The 25,188-nt window shown below is 31.7% G+C and overlaps 1 protein-coding gene across 2 annotated transcripts in view; it reads left to right on the forward strand.

Annotated features, from left to right (window-relative positions):
- Positions 1-5,957: 5,957 nt before the first annotated feature.
- The window catches only part of LOC129945756 (disintegrin and metalloproteinase domain-containing protein unc-71), a 506,847-nt gene continuing 487,616 nt past the window's right edge, over positions 5,958-25,188 (forward strand). The window contains exon 1 of one of the 2 annotated variants that reach the window (XM_056055660.1): positions 5,958-6,223. The gene's annotated coding sequence lies outside the window, so the exon portion shown is untranslated. The remainder of the gene's footprint in view (positions 6,224-25,188) is intronic. The other variant, XM_056055659.1, reaches the window with a different exon arrangement.

A 25,188-nucleotide genomic window follows, 5' to 3' on the forward strand; every position in this document is an offset into this window, starting at 1 on the left:
TTGAGATATTGGCTTTAATTTACTTTTATCTTTCAAAAAATTTTGTTGTCAACATACAATTAAAGTTTGAAAAAAATCGAATTGACAGTTTTTTTTACAAAAAATAAAAACCTAAACAAAAAATTTATAAAAGTTGGTAAAAATTGATTTTCGACTCAAATATCTTTTCAAAACTTTGAGATATTGGCTTTTATTTACTTTTATCTTTCAAAAAATCTTGTTGTCAACATTCAGTTAAAGTTTGAAAAAAATCGAATTGACAGTTTTTTTACATAAAATTAAAACCTAAAAAAAAAAAATTATAAAAGTTGGTAAAAATTGATTTTCGACTCAAATATCTTTTCAAAAATTTGAGATATTGGCTTTTATTTACTTTTATCTTTTAAAAAATCTTGTTGTCAACATTCAGTTAAAGTTTGAAAAAAATCGAATTGACAGTTTTTTTACAAAAAATAAAAACCTAAAAAAAAAAATTATAAAAGTTGGTAAAAATTGATTTTCGACTCAAATATCTTTTCAAAACTTTGAGATATTGGCTTTAATTTACTTTTATCTTTCAAAAAATCTTGCTGTTAACAGTTAATTAAAGTTTGAAAAAAATCGAATTGACAGTTTTTTTACAAAAAATAAAAACCTAAAAAAAATGTATAAAAGTTGGTAAAAATTGATTTTCGACTCAAATATCTCTTTAAAAATTTTAAGTATTGGCTTTAAAGTAATTTTATCTCATAAGAAATATTGTTGGTAAAATTTTTAAAAAATCGAATTGACAGTTTTTTTTTTACAAAAAATAAAACTCTAAAATAAAACAATACCAAGTTTTACTTGGTAAAAATTTACTTTCGGCTCAAACAGCTTTTCAAAACTTAAAAATATTGGCTTGAAACTTATTTTATTTCACAAAAAATATTGTTTTCGATATTCAGTAATTTTAATATAAAAATCCAACAGTCCGTTTTTTCATATAAAAAATAAAATCTACAAAAAGAGTACGCAAATTTGGTAAAAATTGATACGAGTACATAAAGACAAACTTTTAAGCAAGACAAATCGATAGACGGGATGGGAAGTTATCAGTGTGGGTCGCATCCCAGCCTCTTTTTTCTTCAAAAATTAATCCGACCATATAGTGTTTCAATCAATGCTGGACGCTACAGAGCCATGATTAATAACTTTTTCATTCCAGAATTGGAGGATATAAATGTAGACAATCTTTGGTTCGACACAAAACGAGCCAACGAATCAATTAATTTAATGAATTACACAATATCTAGCGTCATCATGGGCCTGTAGTGTGACCTCCAAGATCGCTGTACTATTTTTGTGAGGTTATATGAAGTGGCTTGTCGACGCAGATAAGCCCTGTTTGATTGAGGAGTGGGGCTAACATACAGCCTCAATTGCTGCAAAAAATCGTTAGAAAGTAGACATCTCGACTGAAATTTGTACAAGCCACAGCGGTGGCGGCCACTTTTTAAACATAATGCTAAACCCTTAAATTTATAATAAAGCTACATTTTTGGCCGTAAAATTATAATCGTTTTTTTTCTTGAAATCCACACATTTACAAAAACAGCCTTTAGCTTTCAATTAAAGAAAAGATAAAGGAATTGTTTATTTGATATTTTAGAAAGGACGGTTCCCGTGACACTTCAATCACTGTGCACAATCTGCAAAAGTTAAGCATATCAAACTGATATGGATATAGGAGTGTAGGTTAGTAATTTCACTAAAGCCTGGAAGATCAAGCTGGCAAGTTACAGTACATGTATGGCTAAGACAGGGATAAATGGAGAAACTTCTTAAAAGCAAATGCGACCGGTTGCTGATGATGGTTGTTCTGATGATGATAGCCACAGTGCTAACAATTTAGCACAAAGCGGTTTAAAGTTTTTCACTAAATATATTGCTGATCATTAGCATAAGCTTTGTTTTAACTTAATTAGTAGTTAACTTCCAACAGGAAGTTCTATCTTTGAATTCTTGAAATCAATTGCATGATAAAGTAATTGAAAGGAAATATATGTATATACTCATACTCGAAGCTTGTCGTTTTCAAATAATTTATGGCTTCAAGGAATGCATGATGACTTTATAAATCATTAGAAATTGAAAAATTACCCCTCTGCCTAGGCTATGTTTTGAAAATTCCTTCACAGCATACATGTAAGTTCTTGCTATATATGATATCAGTGTACAACTAGTCTTGCTTTGTATACCTACCATATAAATTGGACAACAGGATTCTTCTTGGCCTTATGAACTTTGTTAGCCAGTAGTCGATGATGAATGCATGTGCCAACGTTTTGCAACAAACACAAAATACGCAAGTAATAATCTCTCGTGGAAAAGAGAAAAGAGCCAAACTGGAGGTGGCACTATAGTTATATGAATCCAGGGATATTAAACCCTATAGTGTACTGTACAATATACGCAGCTTGTATTATACCGCCTTTAGAGATAGAGCCTGCCATGGATGGATATCATGGCAAGTTTCAATGCTATACAGAGTACAGATATCATATGTTATGTTATATAGCCTTTGGTGATGATTGCATTGTGGCCACTGGTCTCTGCCCTTTGTCTTTTCAATTTCAAAGCCTGACTCCTAGAAAACAATACTATTAGCTTGACAACAGCTTCCCACTATATATAGCGGAAGGGGTGCCTCAAGATTTATTGCGTTCCTTGCTTGCTTCTACTATAGTATATGGATTCTCGGCTCTGCACTATGCCGGCCTTGCCAACGTTATGAAAGAACAACAAGTAAGAGTATAAGAAATCTCGTGTATTTATGGGTGTTAAACTAAAGTTTATTACCTTAAAGGCAGCTGTATGGCTGCGATTGACATTCAAGAGGGCAAACTGTTATGATTTATTATAGAAAATGGCAAGAAAATAAAAACAAAAGAAGACATAAAGGCTCTATGTGATGGCTATCATAATGCTTTTGTTCGTTATTATATAGAATTCCAATTCGAATAAAGAATTAAATTCCAATAAACAATATTGACTATAATGTCCTAGAACTATACTCGGTTATAAGAAATTTTATGGTTTTAACAAAGCCTTAAAGAGTTTTTTCTTTTTGTTTTACGCCACCTTGTTAAGTCGTTCGATGTGAGGTTTTTTGTGTTGTTCCAAAATTTGAGTAAATTGACATCTTGAAAACTTTAAAAGTTCAAAGTATTTTATAAGTAAAAGATCAATTTAAAAGGTGGGGTCAAACATTACAATTTTAGTAAAATTGCCTTAACCCTTCTTTACGTCATGGGGTCAATATGTACTCCAGACCATGTTTGAAAACTCATAACTTGTTGGTTATTAATTTGAATTCTATCTGATTGATAATCAGTGAACGAAATGCAATTTTTTTTTATTTATTATGAGTGTTATACAATTGCTGACCTTTTCCAGAATTGTTGCCGAATTTTCTCTGGAAATAATTCATAAACCTGTGCATGGGATCTATATGTACTCCACTAGAGAATTTTAAACAAAAGGAGTATTTTTTAAAATAAATTCTTTATTTCAATAATGTCATCAACTTTGATGTTGAAGAAATGAAGACGTAGGTATAATTAGTTCTAAGTGACATTTGACACATGTAATATTTATGCAGAGATGGCAACAATATCTTCCGCACCATTCACAGGCGGATTTAGTTAATATGCCTTTTGATCTTAAGCAAAGGTGACATCTATCCCTCTTGAGTGGAAGCCTTTCTAGAACTCTTCGCGAAAGCTCTTACCATAAGCCAAAGGGCATCCAAATTATTTTGTTTCATGTTGCAGGCTGTGAACGGTAATTTGTTCCCACTCCATCAGCTTCTCCGCCAGTTCAATAGGCTTATAATTTAATTTCTGCTACTGCTGCTACGCCTAGTAAGTTGTGAATTACAACCATCGGCCAGCGCTGTCTTTGACGTGTGCAGGAATAAATAAAAACCATCAAAAACATCGACTGTGATTCTGTTGAAGTTTTGTAGCGTCACAAGCTTATTTTGAGAACAGCAAGTGGCTTTCTCAACTTATTTTGCCATTCTTGCAGAAAATATGATGATAGACATAGATGAGTGGACTATACTTCTTTCTGTTATTGCATTTATGGGATCGTTTCGTCATTAAAAAAAATTGCTTTCCTACAAAGGGTTTTGGCACGTATCTTTTGTTTTTGCGGACTGTACAATTTTGTATCGAGCAACTTCAAGGCCAAGTCCACGGGCATCAACGACATTACCACATCATATCAAGAACCAAGTCCTGCGGTGGGTTTGAAATGCCGACAAATTGTGGCAGCCGCCAGTGCTGCTATTTCTAGTAAATTGTAAAATATAATCATCGGCCAGCGTTGTGTTTAACGCGTGCAGAAATAAACATCAACCATTTGATGGATCTTGGATTGACCGATACTGCTCTCTGTATTTTGATTTTTATGGGATTGTTTGGGTCATTGAGAAATTCTTTTACTAAAAATCATTTTTCACCTAACTTTTGCTTTTGCAGATTTGTCCCACCTAGTCATGGACTTGAATTAGAGCTTTTTAGAAAATAACATTGTAGGAAATATGAAAAAGTTATAAAATCTTAGAACTCTAGTTATAACTCACTTTTTGCCCTTTTTCTTTATTTAAGTATTTCAAATAGATTTTTTTTCATATACCGCCAAAAAAAAGCCATTTTACATTTTCAGCCAAAATTGTCAATTGTAATTGAATGACAAATTGAAAACAATGGACAGTGGAAGGGTTGTTCTTTTTATACAAATTACTTATGAGGGCAAACCGGAAATCTGTGTGAAATTTTAAATTTTTATTTTTTTATTTTTAAGTCAAAGAAATTTAAGAACATGTTGTCGAATGACCTGAAATATTAATGTTTAGTTGAAATTTAAACTGTTATCTTATAAATGTTTGGAAATCATTTATAAATAAGTTTATAAAATTTAAACTTTAAAATAGCATGATGATCAAGGAGGTTCTATTGTTCTTGTGCGACGAACACGGGTCTAAATCTTTACAGCACTACAATGACCAAATAATACTTTGGTTCAGCGAACTGTATCTGAAACATTTGTCTATTATTATAGTGAATTTTTACAATTTTAAAGCGTTGTAAGCATTTTCTCTTGACAAATTTCCAAAATGAAAACTTCTAATTAGAAAACTGTTTACAATAATCAGAAACTAAATAAGAATCCGATTTTACTTTTCGTTTAATGATGTGACGAAAAGCGTTTAAAATTAATTTCTAAACGTAAAAGTTCGTAATACCGTAATACGATTGCAAACATTTTTTTTTTTATGACAAATGTTGTTTGTTGGAAAGTTTTGTTTCAATATTTTTGTGTTAACACGGTTAAGATACGAATATAAACATCCGTATCTTAACCGTGATTTTCGAACTCTTCTAAACAATATTTAAATTATATTCCATTAGTTGGGATTACCTCTGCTTGACAAAGAGAAATCCCAAATTATTATTATTTTCTAATTTGCTCCGCACGAATCACCCCAGGAAACTTTTTGATGTGACCATGCTGTTTTGGTTACAAATTATCTCTCCTCGAATTTAAGCCAGCACATGGTTATGGTATACGCCTTGACTATATGGCTACGACGACGCACGACACGGACACTAAACGAACACAAAATAAACATAAACAATCATAGATTGTTATGGTTTGTTGACATTGAACTCATTTTTGCTATAGCTGTCAGCTAGTTCATCGAAAGGCCAACAGCGTTCTGGTACGCCAAGCTAATACCTACCGTACAAACGAACGAAGGATGTGCGGCGATGGAAGCGTTTCTTAATTAAATTCTAAAAATATAAATAATAATACATATAGAACATACCTATAGCTATACATTAATTGCAATTAGGAAAGCATGAAACAAAGTTTGAAAGTTTAATGCATCTCATATTCAGTCACTCACGGGTTGTCGGAACGTTTTTGGCCTAGATGCAGTTCTATTTTTGTGTATTAAAAAATAAATATAGTATAAAACACTGTCGTCCATCGTTGTCGTCGCTTGTCGGTAGCGTGAAAATTATTAATAAAGTGACGAAAAGTTGTTTTAATCCATAGAGCAAATAAAGCTTTATGAATTATTTATATTGTGTTGTATAGAGAAGTGTTGAAAAGTTATCGAACCAAGCGATGGCATTCAAAAAGTTCAATAAAAAGTAAGCTTGTGCGATGAATGGAGCGTTTCTTCTGGGTACATTTTTTCATACATATAATAAAATTATTTTATAAAAATTTCTAAGCTCTTTCCACATCAACTGGCTAGCTAAAATATGTTTGGTTCGCTTAACCAATTGTATTTATTTATTAATTAAGAGATAAGTAAGATAGCACATAACTATTGAATCAAGGGTGGATCTAGAGTTTTAATCAGGGAGAGTTACAAACTACCCAAAACTACAATAACAAAATGAATGTGTATAGGTACATCTTAACTTTAAATTAACTATTTTAAGGGCTTAAATTACATTTTTTGGTATAAGACTATTTTGTAAAACTGTTGTCCAGAAGGCATGGTTTAACTATTTAATTCGGACGACTTCTTACCTATGAAAAATTCCAAGTTCCAACAGGTTGCTAAATATGCCCTATTTAAGAGTTAACATTAAATAGTTTGGTTTGGGGTGCGTTTTATGCAGACAAATTTAACTATAAGCTGTTTTCTGTGGAGTTGTGGTTGAGGAGTTAAATAAACATAAACACTGTTATTAAATATATAACTATAAGTTTAGTTTTTAGTACTTTTCTAGAAATGTTTGTTCCAGGTTTATAGTTTTGTTAAGAAAACTGTCAATTTGACTTTTTTTTTTAAATTTATCGAATAGTAGCAACTTAATCTTTTAAAAGGAAATACTATTTTAAAGCCAAAATCCTTATTTTTTACAAAGAAAGTTGAGTCAAAAATCAGTTATTAACAAGTATTAAGTATTCATTTTTTTTAGGTTTTTATTTTTTGAAAAAAAAAAAACTGTAAATTCGATTTCTCTAAAAATGTTACCATTTTGTTACATACAATTATTTTGGGATTAATATCATTTTTTGGTCGTATTACGGTTAAATTGTTTGAGGGGAGGAACGCAACTGGCTTTTTCACTAGAGCTTTATTTTAAAACGGTAAAATAATGCTAGGCATGGGAACTGGAAGCGGTATTTAAGTGCAGCAAATGCCTCAATAAAAGAACAATCGAACATCAATTTTAGAGCTTTATCTTCAATTCTATCCAAAGTTTTGGACGAATTAAAGCTTTGTAAATTATAGCCAGATCAGATTACATCGTCGGAGAAAACTTACATTATCACTAAGCAGCATTTTTGTGATGTCGAATACGTAATCACTCCACAACAATTGGTTTGTAATGGACATTCTTAGAACTGAAAGCTGTTCAGTCTCCTCTATGCAACTACCACCCATGGAAGAGGGTTACGCTTTTGTGACAGTTCACAGCATTGAGTTTTCGAAGCATTAAATTCTATACGCTCTTTAATTCGCCATTGGGTAATGGTGTCAAGATCAAAATTTAATGAGCTAATTAAACTTACGCTATCATTGGTAGTCCAGAAGAATAGGGATAAAAAAATATCCGATTTGAACCCGTAAATACTACTTGATTTAAAGTATAAGAGAGCTTGATGCCAAAGTCTATCAAATACCTTTGAAATATCAAGTGCAATAATCTAATGATGCAAAGATTTGTTTCATTGGTGAGATAAACAATGAGATCGCCAGTTGACCTATTGCTGTTAAAGTCATACTGCTGGTCAATAAGGAGATTTCATTCTTCAAGATATTTTTTAAGCTGAATATTAATAAGTTTTTCCATGAACTTGGAAAGACGGAACGCAAGTCCAGTTAATGGTTAAAAAGATTCGAATATTTTAGGTATATGCTGGACAAATGCTGTTTTTCATCCACTCGGAAGTAGACCTGTAGAATAGGAAAGATGGAAAAGCTTATGCAGTAGTTTTCCGGTGATACTCACTAGTCTTGTAGATTTGTGTGTGTCAAGATCTTTAAGTACACTAGCAACTGTGCAAAACTAGATTCATCCCATAAAACGTTTCAGCTCCCAAATACAGGAGTACTCATGAGACTCTGTGGTAGCGTCGAATCAACAGCAAACTGTGCTGCAATCAGATTAGCTTTGTCAATCGAGCTTATCAAAGGGGCTTCATTATAAAGGAGCACAGCAATCAACGATTAGCTGGGTTGCGCATTTTTTACAAATGACCAGAAAATTCTACTACCTTTGGGGTATCGATGTATTTTTTGCCGTATTTCTGGGCATTTAAACATTTAATGCGTCGAGTATTTCCGTTACAGGCCCATCTAGCTTTTTTTGAACTTATTCCGATTTTCCTTAGTGGGGTTAGCTAAATATAACCGGTGGGGTTAGCTTAATATAACCGGTGGGGTTAGCTTAATATAACCTGACATTTATATTCTAATAACCTCTTTACAGCTCGAATCAAACCAAGAGTTTCCTTTGGGTTTGAAAGATTTTACCCTATTCGGGATAACATTTTTCATTCCACAAACAATTAAGTTTGTAATCATATCGGGCTGGAATTCACATCACTATTGAGGAAGTACAAGTTTGGCTTTCTCAAATTGCTATACATAGCTTTCTCTCTTAACTTTTTAGGATCAGAAGTAAGAGGTAAGAAACAAGTCCAGAGTGTTGGCGGACTGACCTGCAAAATCAACAATCCGAGTTAGTTAATCAGAATGGCGCAGCCACCAATGATTGTGGTGTGCGGAAAATGGGTTAAATTCTCTGGAAAGAGTCGGACAGCGCATTAAATTCGTTGAAAGTCGAATTGGTATCCAAACTTGGGCTAAGGGCTACAATAAATAAAACAGACTGATGCGCCTTTGGACGGTGAGTTTCAACCAAATATAATCAAAATTTTTATTGATGCACTTGTAGTACCCGTGGCATGATGGTTAGTGCGTTGGACCGTCATGCCAGAGGTCTTGGGTTCGATCCCTGCCTATATGCCATCATAAAGTCTTTTCACGGGTACTGCCTCTTGCGAGGAATTGACAAATTCTATAAGAGTAACTCTTGTCATGAAAAAGTGCTTTCAAATTAGCCGTTCATATTCGGCACATAAACTGTAGGTCTTCTCCATTCCTGACAACAATTCTCGCACACAGGAATGGTTGAGAGTTGTAAGTCACTAGGCCCTAGTTCTCAACGGACTGTTGCGCCACCCAATTTATTTATTTTTATTGATGCATAATGACCATAATATTGTAAAAGTAGTTACGCAGTATTAGTCCGTACATATAGGGCTAGACCGTGATGAGAATAGAATAAAGGCACTAAACAATAACCGTGAAGATTGGCTTGGAGTTTCGATTTGTGCCAAACCTCAAAACTGTTCAGAACAGTATGAAAGAATGCAGCATGAAAATTTTATCTTTGAATGTTGATATACTGAACACAGAACTTACCAGACAAAAAAAAACTCAGCAAGACAATTATCTATGCAGCAGATTTAAATTGAGCTCTAAAACCTCTCAGTAGCTTAACCTTATTTTATGAAGTTTAGTCTCTTGAGTATACATAGGTATATGTTTATTTGTACTAGATATAATAAAAAAGGTCTCAAAATCTTATTCGATGAAATCTATACCTCAAAACTCAGAATCTTGTTAATGTCTTAAATAACAAATATTATTTTTGTTAAGAAAGAAGATTTATTTTCATAAGTAATGCATTGTTTAAGGATTTATTTTTCAAAAACAATAAGAGTCTTTAATTTAATGCTTTATTTATATCTTAAAAAGAAACAACTTGAACTTGTCACTTCCAAATTGGGTTCATTGTCAATGTCGACAGAGAATGTTCCCCAATTTACACTCAATGCTCAAAATATCTGTAGATATATACATAATGTATATGAAGACAAAATTATGGTTATTTATTACAAACCACCTCAAATTGTAATACAAATAGGCATACATAATAAACATTCAACACATACACCGAATATTTCAACATCAGAAGCCAAAATGATTTTTCATTATAATATACTACTATAGGTATATATAGGAATTGTAGAATACAGCTTATGTATCATTTTAACATCTCATTGTTTTCCTTCCTTCATAGGCAAATCAGTGAACACATAAAGATACAAAATGACGGATGTATAAAACAATAGCAATTCACTTCGCATATCTTATACAATAAGTTATTATAACATATGGTCTAGGTGTCGTGAAACTAATGCTTCCCCTGTCATTTCTACAGAAGCAACATACCACTCATCATCATCAGCATGCATGACAAAACCGAATTATTCGTTATTGAAAAACCCCCCAGCCACCCAGACCCAACATACAAACACACATACACTACCCACTCACAAACTAAACCAAGCAAAAAGGATCCTTTTCAAAACAAAAAAAAAACAGCTTACTAAATATACACAGTAATAAAAGTTCGCTCCAAAGCAATCAACTTTTCTTACTAACACTTAAATATTCTAGGATTACGATTCTTCATATTTTTTATATTCCTTTCTTATTTTGGAATAAAGTGTCACGCAAATTACGTAAATAAATAATGATTTACTAGGAGGCTACTGGAAATTGTGTAATCATCATATTAATGTCCGTAATAAATTGAAACTTTGCAGAACAGAGGAACAATTTTACCCATAGAACTTAGGTACATCGCATTGAGGGGATATTGGTGCTTTTTAGATTGAATATCAGAGACAAAAAATTAGTTTTATATTGTGATATGAAAACAAGGAGAAGATGACATTAATTTGGTTGCTTAGAAGGAGCCAAAGATAAATCTACTTTTTAAGGATGATAAAGAATTTTTTGGAAAATCATGAATGATTAACGAAATACTTGTAACCATTAACATTGTTTTATATTTATTTCTATATTTATTAAGTAGAGACGTTGATCCTCCTGTATCCTCAAAAAATATTCAAAAATTTATTATTGTGGCGAATTTCTTAGGTTGAAAGTTTGGTCAAAGAATTAAAAGTGAGGTGGGTGTCGAAAATTAAGATTAGATATCTATGAACTAAGAACTTGTGTATGTACCTTTTTGAACTATTAGAAATAGAATGTAAGACCTATGACAACAGTTATTCAAAAGGAGAAAGTTGAATATCTTTTGGCTTCAGGCTTAATTGTTCTCCAACCAAAAGGATAACAAGATTTGAGTAACAAAAGCAACCAAAAATTAGAGAATGAGAAAGTGAGGATGCATAAGCTTTTGACTCGAAAGAACAATAAAAGTTAAAGTTATGGATTGCCAATTTTAATAAAGATAAATAAAACGAGGTATGTTATTCTTGAATCTAAGTATGGTGTACTGTCTTCATTTATACGATTCAAAGGTTTGTTTTGATCGTAAGGAAAATGTCAAAATTATCAATAAGGTACAATCAGTTGTCGAAATATTCAAAAAAATGTCTTCATGATGAACATGCAATGTTTCAAGCTTATCGAAATTATAGAAATCTTATCGAAATTCATGCTCAGTTTTAAACTAGTATCGTTAATTTGGACGTTAAGGTAGTAGTCACCATGCCTTCAGTATACGAAATTCATCACTATATGAAAAATGATAGCGTAAACACAATGCAGCTTTAAAAGTAATGTTAACAGGCTTTTTGTGGAGCTCAGAAATATCAATTTTAAAAGACATGATAAAACTGTAAAACGATTTTGCGACTGCATTAAGTCGAATAAAGCCAGTATTTAAAAACTTTTTGACTTACAATTTGTTCGTGAATGGTTCGTTTCCAATGTACAAAATAACATATAAAATTGAAATATAATGATATTTGTTTTGGTAATTCAATTAATTAATGTTTTTGTTAGATTTAATTTCTAAAAATTTAAATCCAACAATTTTTTTTCTAATACCTTAAAACAATGCCTCAAATATGTCAAATGATTTAATATTTTTCAAATATAAATCATTTCTCAGAATACACGGAGTTCAAAAAGTTTACAAAATGGTTGGTAGAAAGAATTTCAATTTCATACCAGCAGGAACTCGAATTTTTAGGAACCTGAAATATTAAAAAAAGTTTTTAAACACGCCCTGGCGATGGTTGCACACAAAGTTTTTACTTCCGACACATAGAAAGTAAAAAATTTCGAATCAAGACATCAATCAAACATGACATTATGATTTTAGAGAAGCCGAAAAAAGTATGGGTAAGCTGATTCCATTCGTCTTTCTGTGTGACTGCCTTGTCTAGATTCTAAAGCCAAAACCATTGAGTCGATTGACTTCAAACTTGAAAATTAAGGACTTGGGCCGATTCACGTTAGGCGTTGTTTTCATTTGTTTTATAAAGACTAAAAATTACAGTTGTGCCAATACAAATTGTTTGGTCAAAAATTGGAAAATTAAACCAACAGATTTTTTTTTGATTTTAATAATAATTCTTGATAATCAAAAATGTCATTGTTTTTATTTATGATTTTTAAAAGAATACATTTTTTTGATTTCTTTAAAATAGGTCATTATTTGTTTTACAAATGAAATATAAAACGTAGAGAAGTAAGTTCTAATTATCTGCATACAAAAAACGTTTTTAGAATAGAATTGAAAATTTGTATAGTGTATCAGAAATTAATTTAAAAAAACGTGCTAATTGTTTTCAAATACAAATTTTGAAAAATTAAGGTGTTTTTGAGAAATGAAATGCCGTTTACATTTTTGAAAACTACCTTTTGAAATATTAAATACAGGAAATGCCTACATATAAACATACTCTTTTAGTACATGAGCAAGTTTGTACGACCCAGTGGTGCATTTTATTTCAAATTTCTTTCATTGTTAGAGGAATACTTTTGTTTAATAAACTTTGCCATTAGCTTTGAAATATATCTTCTAATAATTCACCATATTCTAATTTTCAATCTAATTATTAATCTTAACTCTTGCTTCCCCCAAAACATTTAAATAATTTTTATAAACATAGCCTAATCTTGAGCTATTCTTCTGCCTTAAAGGTTTAAACTTCTTGCCCAAAATCTAAGAATTTCTTCTTCTTCTCTTTGTAGTTTAAACTTTTTAAAAATGATTCCCTTCTCAAATTTAATGGCTTAATCTTTATCTTAATTTTCTTAACCCATCTAATTCATTCACTTAACGCCTGCATAAAAAATGGAGAAAGAACATTAAAAAAAGGAACGTTCATAAATTTCTTCGGCGCATTCTCTTCGCATAAATATCCTGCTCAAGCCCGATAATGAACATCAATTGACATTTTTATTTGCTATCACATGGATAAGCACTGGTAATTGTAGAGGAGCACTTTTGAAGAAAGCTCTCTAAGACGTCAACATTTTAACTATTAAGTCTTTAAGTCTGAGAGTACGGGACTACGAGCAAGGAAGAGGTTTTTCTTCTTAAAATTATTATTATTTGAGGAATATTGTTGTAGATTGAAACGGTTTTGAAACTTGATACGTGGATAATTGAAACTTGAATTCATTCTTTGTGCATTTGTGCATGGAAAATAAATTAAACAGAAAAAAACTCTAGCAAAAAAGAAACGAAAACTAAATGAAGACCATCAGGACATTGCACTTCCCATCGGTACATTTGGCAATCACTGAACTAAGGCAATTCTTTGAAAGGATAAAAATGCACTGCCAACATCTCTTGTCATCCTTCAATCAACAAGATAAGAAATTCTTCCATATGGATATGTACATAAATGTTTTCTTTTTTAGATGTGTGCCTGTGCATCATGTATGCTGCTGGGACGATGGGCAAATCCCACTCCTACATTAGGGGCTGGGCTACGAAGTATCCTTCCACATAAAAATCTGGGTCGTTTGTTCGTTGGTCTTGCTGATTTTTTTAAAGTTCTTTTTTCAAATTAGGATCCATCTCATTTCTGACTGACTGATAGTTGTATGCTGTCACAGTAAACAGAAAAGGAGCATCCATTGGATTTCCCAAGAGAAACTTAGCTTTTTTTTGTTTTTACTTTATCCCTTTTTCTATTCGTCTCGTGTTTCTCTTGCTCGGTTTTGCTAGTCATTTCTTGATATAATTATTTGAGCTTCAAACTCCTTGGGCCCCACTTGTGGCCGTCCTAAACTACCTCGTTCACCAGAATGGATTCTTAACAAGTTCTATTTTTTTATAATTTGTTTTTATGGAACTTATGAGACCTACATATGTATATATTTATAACCAACACATTACATACAAAACTGGTATGTCGGTATAGCCATGTAGATAGGTAGCTCGAGCATGTACAATTGTACATATGTCTAAAAGTATTAAAAATTTTAGATATTCAATCCATCATGTCTTCATATGAATGTACATGTACATATATGGCTAAGATATATGCAATTGGGGTTGACTGAAGATATATCCCTGAGGGAATTTAAATAGACATAAGTATAGTTTAAAGGATTCTCAAGAGTGGATAAGCCTTGTTATATTTTTTTTATGAAACCTATGAGTCATGAAGGTTGTCTTCTTTAAAATGATCAGAATTCTGTCTAAGAATGTATGTCCATTAACATCAGATACCAAGTCCTTAAAGGACAATGCATTAAACTTAATTGTATGTAAAATAAAAAATTACATGTGCGTAGTCAAAAAATATAAAAGTGGAAAAAGTGCGCCCTAAGAACAGTCGTAAGGCAATAAGATCTCAAAATGTTTTGGAGAAATTTGTTAATTTAATCAAAATAAATTTGTTTTGAATACCTCGAGATATTTTTGTCAAAAACCAAGTTTTTATTTCCTATACAAAAATGTCGATTGGATTTTCTAATAAAAACAATATTTTGCATGGCATGCATTAAATTGACAGTCAATACCTTCATGATCATCAGTTTTTACCAATTTTGTGAAGTATATTTTTAAGTTTGTTTTTTCTAAAAATCATATGAAATGTTTAAAACAACTTTTTTAATATGATACAATTAGTTGGAATGCATTATCTTAAATTATTGACAAGATATTTTAATCGAAAATCAATTTTTCCAACTTTTAGTAATATTTTTTGTATGTTTTTATATATTGTTAACAAAACTGACAGAACGATTTTTCGTATGCATACAATTGGTGGCATATTATTTTCATAGATAAGTCGGCGGTGTTTCCCGTGGTATGATGGTCAATGCTATGGACTGTCGTGGAGTTGGGGGAATACGTTGCAACGCATTTTAACAATTACAGAAAGATGCGCTGGAACCGTTTCACCAACGTCCTTGCGAGAGAACTTCGTTCGAGTGAAATAGCCCCGTCAAACAACAAAAACCTGACAAATACAGAAATCGACCAACATTTACAACAGATGGACGAGACAATAAAACGAACGATGGCACAGACAATACCAAAGTAAAAAAAAACGCGACTATTGACGCACTACTTAGTCAAAAGAGTGGCTTACTGACAAGACTCAAAAACTTGTACAGATGACTTGGAGGTTAGGACACTGAAGTCGTTAATAAAAATGTCAATCTGTTGATAAAGGAGAACTATAAAGAATGATAATGACCTTCCGTGTCTGAAACTCCAAAGAACTGAAGAGCACAGAAACGTACTCAGGACAGCGCGAATAGATTCAGAGCCATTTTTGACAATGTCTTTTACATAATTGAAGATCCAAAAAAGTGTAGGCGGTGGGAGCTGCTTTCCAGCAAGTGCACAAGGTGAATGTTAGCATTCGCTCGAACCATTTAATGGAAAACTGAGCCATACTTAATCACTTTTACCTTCGAAATGATATGGCACAATGGCAATCTGAAAACCGCGGTTTCATGCGATTCCTTGAAAAAGTGTAGGCGGTGGGAGCTTCTTTCCAGCAAGTGTACAAGGTGAATGTAAGCATTCGCCCGAACCATTTAATGGAAAACTGAGCCATACTTAATCACTTTTACCTTCGATATGATATGGCACAATGGCAATCTGAGATCAGCGGTTTCATGCGATTCCTTGATTTTGACATATTTGCCGAGCAAACAGGGCCAAGTTCCTTGTTAGTGACGAAGGTTCTCATCTTCACCTCAGAAGGTGTCTATGTTCAACGATGTACTAAGACATTTACTGATGGCGGCAGTTGACATTTATATCACACTCTTCAATAGTGCACCGAAATATTGCATATATTATCCAGTGCATTGGAAGACTGCTGTGGGTCATCCTCTCCCGAAAAAGGGAAGGGACAATTCCAAGCTATCAAATCTTCGGTCGATAAGTCATCTTCCGAGCATCAGCAAAGTTTTTAAAAAGATCATCAATAGGGCTCTGACTAAGTGGGCGAGAACAACAAAATAATTTAGGGTAAACAGTTCGGGTTCAAGGCGGGCAATGACTCAATTCATGCTGCGTCTGAACTCGTTGCTGATATCCAATGGTATTCATCAAAACAACAATGCACAGGTGATATTCTGGTTGATTTAGAAAAAGCCTTTGACGCCATATGGTTAAATGGTCTTTACCTAAAACTGAGCATGCCTTGGCATAAGCAAACCATTGTTGTATATAATTTATGATATGTTTAACGGTAGAAAGTTTGTTGTCCAAAGTGGCAATGTAACTTCTACCACAACATTCTTTATTAAAAACGGTTTTCATCAGGGAGCGGTGAATTAGCCGATTCTCTTCAGCATTTACACCAGCGATAAGATAGGTAGTCTTACAAAGGCAATTGCATACGCCGACAATCTAATTGCGTACAGAATGGCCCGAAAGGTTGAGGTTGTCAAAATTCTCCTGCAGCGTGGTTTCGGCAAAATTCAGCTATATTGCGACGACTGGAAACTGAAAATAATTGTCCAGAAGTCGGAGACAATTCTGTTCCGGACTCCGTTGGCTAGGGCCACGAGGGAGATGTTCAAGAACTGGCGCAAGATGGCCATTGTTGATCTTCAGGGCAGCTATTAGCTAGCAAAACTGATCACTATCAGTATTTATATTTCGACAGACATATAAATGCTGATCTGACCAGGGCCAGAGGAGCCTTCCCTTTGAGGACACGGATGTCTTACAGCACTCGGCTTGACCCCAGAGTGAAGGTAATTTGCTACATGGCCCTCATACTGCCGATCATAGTTTATGGTTATCCTGTGTGGTTTAACGTTGCCCTTTCCCAGAGGGAGAAGTTTCGGGTGTTCGAGCGGCAGTGTTTACGACACTGTACTGGCCTTTATCGAACAGCCGAATCTTCTTACGTGCATTACTATTCCAATGAGGTCCTATACAACAGGGATCGAATCAACGAAATTGACAATTTTGTGATAAAACTCGTTCGAGGTCACATTGCAGAAGCTGTGTCTTCGACCAACAATTTAATTTTCGGGTCGTTCAAACCGGACGACGAAAGTGCACGCTTGAGCGGCCTCATTCCACCAGAGGCATTCCTCTTTTTAAATAGATGCAGTTCCGTTAATCTTCTACGTCAGACAACGAACCGTGAAAAGGTGACTCCTGTACAATCGGGACGTCATGGCACAAGGTTCAGTATTGCTGTGTCCGAACGGGACCAAACTGATAGAGTGAAGCAGGAGAACAAGTTTTGGTGGCTTCAATCGGCACTTGATATCAAAATCTTAAACCTTACTTAAAGCTAGACAAAAATTCTTAAAAAAAACTAGCTTGAATTTCAAAAACTTACAAAATATCTTACTGATCCTATGCGGGTTATCCTTTCGGCCTAAGAACAATTTTAATACTTAATAAAAAGAACTTAATCTAAAACCAAGAAAATTTAAAAGAAAACTTGGTATCTTTATCATTATTTTTATTTTATATAAAACTTAAAACTTAAGAAAAAAAACAAAATTAATTTGTTTTAATTTTCTAATGAACAAAATATAAATAAAATGAATTGCAGTAAAATAGATCTTTAGGCCGAAATGCATAAGAATTAAGTATTATTGTTTAACTTGGAGTTTCCGTATGGGACCAGCAAGTTTGTAGTACGTTATGGTTAATTAGGCTAGTTTTATGAATTTTTGTCCAGCTTTAAGATAGTTTAAGAAATAATTAATTAAAAAAAAGCATTGTACTGTCATGGCGGAGGTCGATCCCCACATTTGCCACCTAAAGTTTTTCTTTTTCACCGGACAAGAGCAACTCTTGTCATGAAAATTGCTTTCACAAATTAGCCATTCGGATTCGGCTGTAGGTCCTACCATCCCTGACAACATTATTCGTATATGATAATGCTTGCGCGTTGTAAGCCACTAGGCCCTGGTTCTCTACGGACTTACTTAATATATTTTAAATTTTTTTGATTTATAAATGAAACCGTTTGTTGAATTATTTTTAAATTTATACCAGTTTGGTATCACATCAAAATGTAAAATACAACATTAAGTTGAATTCACCAGCGTTGTTGGTTCAAGAGAAATTCAGGCTCAACTAAATGGTTCACATTTGTTTTAAATTGCTTTAGTAAAACAACCCCAACACATTTTTTTAAATTACTTTCTGCATCTTTCGATGTTAATTACTGTTTGAAGCCGTTCGACAAATCGAACTGATTGGAATAACTTCTTATGTGAATTTAAATAAAATGCACAATTCGGTCGCATGAACTTGATCATGCATCCAATAGTGTGTTTAAAAATATTTCCTGTATTTTAGGATTTATAAATGTACCTGCAAATATTATTTGTTTTCAAAAATAATTAAAATGCCATTTGAATTCTCAAAAAAAAACTTAGTTTTTATTTTTTTTTATTTGAAAATCGTTAGAGCTTTTTTTTAAACACATTACTTACACCTAAATTTTTTTAATTTGAGTTTAAAAATATTATTTGTATATAATTATTTAGAGCTTATAAATAAAAGTATTGATTTTGAATTTCGTAAGAAATTACCTCTCATTTTCGAGATATCGAATTTCGATTTCGAATTCCCATATGTCGCAAGTAAAAGGTCAATAGTACCAATGGTAAGTTACCATTATTACGAGTAGTATTAGTCGTACTGAAGTCTTCTTTTTATTTATTTTTGCTGTAATAACTTTGGCTATTTCGATTGAATCTTCTGCATAAAACAACCTCACAAAATTTAATACCATATAGTCGGTATGGTTTCTGCAAAGGATTTAATTTCCTAGAAATGAAGAAAAAAGCTATGCATAAAAATGCACAATTGAAATTTTTAAAATAAAACCAACAAACTCAACTTGATTCAAAAGAAATGGAGGAAACCTACAAAGCTTATATTAATTTTAATATAAATGAGTTTCCTTTTACTTTTTTATTCTTTGAGTTTCAGATTACGAGTAGGAAGTGGGCATGAAGGTACTTGTAAGAATTATGTACACCTTTGTTAAATCCTTAAAAAAATACAGACAAATTTTCTCAAAGAGTTCTTTTTTAACTTTGGTTTCATCAACTTTACCAACACAACTATAAAAACCCCCGCGATAAACAGGACATCAACACTGTGAGAATCTTATCACACCAATAGGGTCATATCGTCACTCGCGTTGCGTCGCGTTCCTCGTAATACCACAACTACACTTCATGTACCTACTATAAGTATTACATCAACATAACAAAAGAAATTTTAAGCATAAAAAGAAAATTTATAAAATATACGTTCCCAAATAAATGACATTATGTCTGCGGGATATGTAATGGTTTCTGAGTTGCTCCTTGTTTTTTAAAGGTAAACAAAATCAAGATTCGTTCCCGATGGATGCTTTCGAGAGTTTTTGTTTTATTTTCTTTTTTTCGTTTTTGAACCAGTTTCCTTAAATAGGAATTGAAGATCTATATTTATATATTTTTTTTAATGTACACACATTATATTTAAGTTATAAAATATACGTATAAATGTATCGAATAAATGCTTTAAACTTTAACAGGTCTGTCTGTCTGTATATTTGTTGATACTCTGTAATAATTTGATCAAAAACTGCTGGGAGTTTGTTTATTAACCTAATAATATTTTTTAACAATTTTTACTTGCGACATATAGGAACTATATGGCAAGTTTTGCATTCGTGCAAAATTTCGAACTCGAGATTTAAATCAAACATGATATTACGATGGTAGAGAAGTCGAAAAAAGTGGGTCCCGCGATTCCGTCCGGTCGGTTTTGTCTGTCTGTCCACGCTCCTACAGCCTAAACCATTGGGTCGATTGAGTTCAAACTTGGAACTTAAGGTTTTGAGCAAATTCGCGTTAGGAGTTTTTTTCATTTTTTTTAAGATCAAAACTAACAGTGGCCCCCATACAATTTGTTTGGTCAAAAAACGAAAATTCGAATTTTCTCAAAAACAAACCGATAGATTTTTTTTAATTTTCTAGAAAATTTTATTTTTTAACTTGGCTTCTTTCCATATGAAAACCATATTTTTGTATTGCTCAGGAAAGTTACCACTCATAGAACCGTTATTTTGTTTTTTAATTTTCTCAGCAACTTATGAACTGATTTTAATAATTTTTTTTCTGAATAAGCTCCAATATTGCCTTAACAATATTTGATTAACAAAAATTCAATTTTTAATTGTTTGGATTTTTAAAAAAATACATATTGAATTTTTATTTTTCAAATTTCTATATCTCAAAAACGGGACAACAATTTTTTACGAAATTCAAATGTAAGACGTATATTTACAATCACTAAACAACTGCATTCCAAAAATATTTTTAGAACAAAACTTTAAAATTTTATATATAAAAATTAATTTGAAAAAAAACCGCTCTAACGATTTTCAAAATAAAAATTTAAAAAAATCAACTGTTTTTTGCTTAATAAAATGGAATTTAAATTTTTGAAGACAAACTTATTTTTCAGGTAAAATTTTGAATCTTAAAATATTTTTTTTATAATTATTTTAACCGAAAGAACGCATTATTTTGACAAAATTGTAATTACATTCCTATCTTTCATCCAAATTAATGCATTTGGTACACATTTATATGATATATTTAATCAACAATCTATTTTAAAGTGTCTATCAAGAAGTATTATCTTGGTAACTATATATATGTGATTTTAAAATATTATTCTTTACGAATAAGGTTTTTTCACAAATGATTTACTTGCCTTCGCCTATATAAAAGAATAAATACTTAGTACAGGTTAAAGAAACGGGCCAGAAAGAGTATATGTATTTTCTATTAGAATCACTTTTTCAACGTAGGTACACATATTATACCTATTTTGAAAGGTATTACGTACAACTTCTACAACTACTGCTTACGTGTCACTTCTTAACTAAAATCCAAAACGCACAAAAGCCTGACTGTAAACAACACGTACGTAAAAACTCCATGTTTGCGCTGAACACTTGTAGTAATGAAGGAATGTAGTATGTACCTTCTAGCTACGAATAACATTCCTTCATTATCATCATAAACATGTCCTTATCTATCTATCTGCATAAAGCTAAGCTCGCCAATGAACTATTCTTTAGTCGTTTTAGACATCTACCTGCTATCTAACCACACAACCAATAGGCGATCGCTTTACAATTTAAACATTCATGGTCTACCTCTTTTCTATCTTATTTATTTTCCATCCTAGTTCTCTTAATATATAATATTACTATAAAGCTATCTAAAGGAAAAAAGCTTTGAAGGAACAAGTTGAATCTATATGAATCGCATCGTAGCTTTATACATAATACAATCCATTTTTTCATATACAAGATCGTACACAAGTAAAAGCAGACTTATGAATGTAAATAAAAACAAATATCGGTAAAAGATCCTAAACAGCTGACGTAAGCATGCAAAAGTTTGTTTCATCCCCTTATTAGATACAATATTAAACCATTTTGTTTGTTATATAAAGTGCATTGATATAAATAAAACAAAAACAAATTTATCAACCTTCATATGGAAGCTTTATATGTGAAGTCATATACAAGGATAGACTCAAATAGAATGAAGGAAATTGTGTAGACTTTTTGGGTCGAAAATTAATTATCTCCCTTATTCTGGCTGCTTATTGGAATAGAAATAATATTTTTCTCGCGCTCCCGCTGAATTTCTCCACTTTCGATACTAACGCCACGCCAACGACTCGGCATCTGGTCGCCCTAAAAGTTTCTGCTCGTGAGATTACTATGGTTTTCATATACAAAGATCGTGCGGTTTTTTTGAAAAATCAAATGGCATTAATATCTTTGAAGACAAACATATTTTACAGGTATATTTTTAAATCTTATACGAGTATAAGTACTTTTTTAAACAGACCCTTAGCATACAGGAGCAAGTTCGTGCGACCTAGTCGTGCATTTTATTTTAAATACAATGCTTTGCGAAGGACCTTTTTTGATGCCAAGACCAATAACATAGCCTTCAATTTCTTCTTCTTTTTGGTTTATATCAATCATGTTAAGCGACTATACAAAAGTCACATGCTGCTTAAGTCTATTAAGTAAGCTTTTTAAAATAGTACTTAAACTTAGTTTTCTTAATTGGTTGGAATCATATTTATCGAATCGTAAACAGATTGTTAAAATTGAAGATGACAAATTTTTGTCAGGCCTGCCTCAGGGTAGTCATTTGGGAGCTTTCCTTTTTAACCTTTTTGTGAATAACATTCCATATTATTTAAAATTTGCCAATTGTCTTAAGTTCGCAAACAATTTGAAATTATATTCTACAATTTCTTCATTTGATGACTGTCTTAAGTTCTAAAATACAAAGATGCGTTTTTTCAATGGTGTTAACCATCTTTACGTGTAAAATATTTAAAGCCTTTCGTTTTTCACTTCAGGTGATATTAAGTTACATCCTTGGTATGAAAATCTATCAATTGTAACTGATACAAAAAACCTTAATGTCATTTTTGACAAAAGTTTACTTTCATAGTATCATAGTATCGAATTCGTTGTTAGGTTTTTTAAAACGCAACACAGTTCTTATTAAAGATTGTTATAGTCTGAAAACGATTTACACATGTAAAGTAATACCGATATTGGAATATTCTCTTGACACCAAAAAACAATATTGACTTTGTAAAATGTATTATAATAATTTAAATACAACTTTTTAAATTCGTAGTTCATTCAAAAGTAATTTATTTATTTTTCATAAATTACAAAAAAAAATTCTTATTTCTATGATTCAGTTTTATAAAGGGTATGGAAAAAGTATGGAAATATCGACAGACGAGCACGCATGGGAACCCAAGCCTGTTTTTTAACATGATATAAATAACTTAAATTAATTTATTTAAGCAAAATCAAGTATTTGACGTATAAATAATATCAAGAAAATAATTGTCATTTTTAATGAAGATGCGTTCAGTAAATCGTATAATAGGGTTGTAGTGTTAACGTACAAGGATTGCATTACAAGTTACAATAAAGTCTTCCAAGACCGTCCTACCGTCCTAGCTTCACCACCATTTTTATGGGAGATATTGATGAATTGGTATATTTGATTTGATTTTCATTACAGCTAAAAATATTTCATTGTTTTTGTATGTAATCTACCTCACTACTGCCAAGTTTTTAACACAAAATTCAAAGATATAGTTTTGGTTGAAGGAAAAACTATTGAAAACATTAAAAAAGAATGTAAATAAATACATTCATTAATACATAAAGCAGAGAGGAAGAGTAAAGTGCTAACAATGCAGACTTTTAATTATAACTTTAACAAACCTGTATCAGTATACAAATTGAAAAAAAAAAAATAACAGACAAAGTGTCAATGAACACAAATCAATATCATTTGGATATAAATATGATGACATAAACATATAGACATAAACAAATAAACGAATATAAAAAGACAAATATGAATAACAAATAAGAACAAAAATAAATAAATAATAAAATAAATACTTGAATATAAATAAATATATGTATAAAAAAAATGGAATAAATAAATATAAAATAAAAAAGTTTATACAAAATAACTAAATAAATAAGTAAACAAATTAACAAATAAATAAATACAAAATTAATAACAAACAAATAAATAAATTAATAAATTAACAACAGCAAAGAAAAATATAAATAAATAACAAAAATCAGTCTCATCTTTCTTTTAATTTTATAATTCTATCAGAAATATATTCAACATTAATTAACAAGTGTAATTCGTTGGTTAAAAATGGCAAGGAAGGTTTAACATAATTTTTAATAACTTTTTTTGAGAAGTTTGCTGCCTTCGAAAATGGCTTCTTGCGCAGTTACCCCAAGTGATCCGCATAAAATGATTGCTTGAAAAATAACTTGGAAAATCATAAGTTTATTAGTTTATTGTATTAGTAGACGCCAAGGTATTTAGCATTTGATTTGCAATTTGTTTCTTCGCCGTTGATTAAGAGGGAACTACTTGGCAAAAAACAGGTTTTTCTTTTTTGTGTAAAAAAGATAGCCTGCGTTTTCAATCTTCCAATCTTTAAAATATTGTTGAAGTTTATTCAAAGTATATATTATACTTTGGTTATTGTATGGCAATCGGTAAGAACTATGCCTTAGGTGTTTTCCATTTCAGAACCAGACACAGAGCCCATTATCTAGTATTAATGCAAGTTTATTTAAGTTAGGCTTCTTTTTAACTTTAACATCATTCCAGAAAGGTTTGACAACTTTCTCTAGCCCTCTTAATTTTTGGTTCCATTCCTTGTTTCTGAAGCTCGCAATACCTTCTTTAATCAAATTTGTAAGAATTTTAATTTCAGTAAAGTAACAATAATCTCTCGTCCGTATCCATCTTCTTCTGAAGCTGTTTCTCATTTTAATAAGTTCAACTAAGCTAGGAGGAAGAACCGTCTTGGTAATAAACCTTATTTGTTACAAAGGAACTGATTGTTCAACACTTTCTATAACGCTTTAACAAAACATATGAAACATATTGATCAATTTCTGAAGTGGATATATCGGGATGAATATGAGGAACATTTCATAGTTTTGAACTCAATAACCTTAAACATATTTAAGTTCTCAATTTTGAAGTCAAAAACTTCGGTTCTTCTGTTAGAAGGCAGTAAATACGTACTAATGCATATAGGTAGGCTAAATAACTTAATTAAATTACCACAATAGGTTGATTAAACCGTCCCGGGCTATTTGTTAAAAAATGTCTAATGTAGAAGGACTGAAACGTTTATTAGGAGGGTAATAAGTTGGAAAGCATGAGTGGATTGTATATTTTCAAGAATGATAACCCAGGTATTAGCTCTGAGGCTTCCTCAATTTCTGTTT

Source organism: Eupeodes corollae, chromosome 2 (assembly GCF_945859685.1).
Source record: "Eupeodes corollae chromosome 2, idEupCoro1.1, whole genome shotgun sequence".
In the NCBI taxonomy this organism is placed as follows: Eukaryota; Metazoa; Arthropoda; class Insecta; order Diptera; family Syrphidae; genus Eupeodes; species Eupeodes corollae.